The 2811-nt window shown below is 34.7% G+C and overlaps 1 pseudogene; it reads left to right on the forward strand.

The window, feature by feature from the left end:
- The first annotated feature begins 2424 nt into the window (after window positions 1–2424).
- LOC118974458 (uncharacterized) lies at window positions 2425–2588 on the forward strand (annotated as a pseudogene).
- The last annotated feature ends 223 nt before the right edge of the window (window positions 2589–2811 follow it).

Consider the following 2811-nt stretch of genomic DNA (forward strand, 5'->3'; position numbering starts at 1 on the left):
GCCATTCTGACTGTTGTGAAGTGAGCTCTCATTGGAGTTTTATTTGAATTTCTCTGATAGCTAGTAAGGCTAAGTAAGAATCCATTCACATGTTTCTGGGCCCTCTGTATGTCCTTCTTGGAGAAGTATCTGTTCAGGTCCTTTGCCTATTTTTTTTGTTATTGCTGTGCTATGTTGCATCACCAAATAAGAGGAATGGGTCAATAACTTAAAATGGTATGTTGAGCCCTTAAAATGGGAGCTAATAAATAACAAGAAAGCATATTATGAATAGGGTACTAGTGTTAACAAGCAATACAATCTGTTAGGTACTAGAATATCCAAAATGTAAGAATGATGGAATTTCTCAAGAACTTGGAATTAAAAACTAAAGACTAGAATTGTAATGATAAATATTGCAAATATCAGATTTGATTGGACCATCAACCCACTGTTCTCCCTAATACTGTCTTGCCTACAATGAAACATGAGCAGGCCTTCTGTGCTTTCTTGTAAATGTAAAACTTTAAAAAACATAAAAACAAAACACTTTTTAACAGAGCACAGTGAGTTTCATACACTAGCACAAAAGTTAAAGACAATTTTTTTTCTAGGAGAATAAGTGAGAGACTGGCAATTTTTTCTGTGTCATGTGCCCCCTTTGATAGGTAATGTATCATTTCAATGGAACATAGTACAAAAGAGCAATTTCATGACTAAATGTCTGTTAATATTACAGACCAATGTCTGAAATACTATAAATGCTCAATAAACCTATTATTGTGATTATTTCAAAGAAAAACTAGAAATAGCCCTGGCTGGTGTAGCTCAGTGGATTGAGCGCGGGCCTGCGAACCAGAGGATCGTGGTTTGATTCCCATTCAGGGCACATGCCTGGGTTGCAGGCCGGTTCCCTGCAGGCCAACTCCCAGCAGGGGATGCACGAAAGGCAACCATACATTGATGTTTCTCTCCCTCTCTCCTTCCCCTCTAAAAAGATAAATAAATAAATAAAATCTTAAAAAAAAAAAGAAAAACTAGAAATAGAGTATGTGATGATTTGAAGAAATTCGAAGCAGCTTAGCTCCGAAGAGTATAAAAATATCCTGATACCGTCATCCACTGTACAGGTAAAAATATTTAATTCTAAGCAGAATTATAATGTGGAACACAGAGGCAAAGATTGATTAAAAACAAAAAACACATTTTAATATGTTAGAAATGTTCTTTCATTCTTGCATCCTCTTTCAAAAATTATCCCAAAATTACATGGAGAATAATAAAGAGAAATAAAAACTTAAATTTCTCTAAACTAGGAGATATCTTTAAACATTTAACTCACAATATTTCATGACAGAGACAGTGGAAAGTAGTAAATGGCTTAGCAGAGCAGGAGAAAGTCAAATCTAAGAAGAAAGCATGAGAAATTTTCTCAGATTGCAGATCCCTTGCAAGTTAATAGAAATGATGGGGAGGATTATTCTGAAACTAAAAACTGAAACTGATTGAACTAAAAATGATCATCAGACTAAATTTCAAAATATTACATGGGAAATACCAAAAATAAACAATTTACACATTTTAAATTGCATACAGTTCTGAGCAGTGTGATGGAGTCTGGCACCAACCATCCCGCTCCGTCTCACCTGGGACATGAGTCATCCATCCCTTCGCCCAGAGTATCCACGCTGTGTATGTTCCCTGCCTGTTATTCACTCAGCACTCTTGGATGTGAGACAGAGAGAGAATGCTCTCTCAAAACGTTCACTACAGTGCATTGTTTTAATGGCTATATTTTATTATTAGTCATTGTTAATCTTTTACTGTGTTTAACTTATAAGTTAAATTTTAACATAGGTATGTGTGTATAGGAAAAAACACACCACATATGGGATTTGATATTACCTGAAGTTTCAGGCATCTACTGTGGATCTTGGAATGTATCTCCCACAGATGAGGGGAGGGAATTATTATGTAGATAAATTAAATCTATTAATCAGTTAATAAGAGTGATAATTCTGATCAACAAATATACTACCTTTCTCTAGGCTTTATTTAATATCTCTAAGCACCTTTGCATTATTTTCAGAGTCTGTCCAACATATATTTTGTTAACTTTATCCATAAGTATTGAACATTTTTCATGCTATTGAAGATCATACTTTTTATTTCAATTTTAATTATATTGTAATTAAAATATGGAAATATAGTAAATGCTTCAACTAATCTTGAATGAGTGCTAAGTTTTGTCAAATACCTTTTCTTCACCTGTTGAGATTAGCATAAACTTTTATTTTTTTACTTTAACCTGTTAATATGGTGAAATAATTAATTGATTTTTTAAACATTAAATATACCTTTAATCCTTGAGATAAACACACAATTTAAAATTTTACATGGTTGATTACTGGGTTCCATCACATTAAAACAACAACAACAGTGTGTAGCTTTGCACAGTGGCAGTATTGTAGCCAATGAGGTTTATCCGAGGTGCGATTATTGCTAATTGAAAAAAACAGTGTTTCGTTCTGTTTTGTCACTCAGTTAAGTTCTTGGAGCAGCTGAATCCTTTGGAGGCTCTATTTCAAGTTTGGATGGCAAGCTCAGAGAAGCTTTTGGTCCATGGTTAACTCTGCCCCACTAAAAAGGTGATATTCTGTGGATTCTACCGGTCTCATTTATTATAAGATATTTGCCATGTTAAATTGTGGGATCATGAACTGATTTCCACAAGTGCCTGTTCCAGTGGTTCTTCTTCTCTGGATGCCTCTCACACAAGCACAGACCAAGCCGAGACAAAAGAGGTCCCTTCTGCAGTACATGATGGTGTGA

This window comes from Sturnira hondurensis, unplaced genomic scaffold, assembly GCF_014824575.4.
Source record: "Sturnira hondurensis isolate 20B ecotype Veracruz unplaced genomic scaffold, ASM1482457v3 Scaffold0019428, whole genome shotgun sequence".
In the NCBI taxonomy this organism is placed as follows: Eukaryota; Metazoa; Chordata; class Mammalia; order Chiroptera; family Phyllostomidae; genus Sturnira; species Sturnira hondurensis.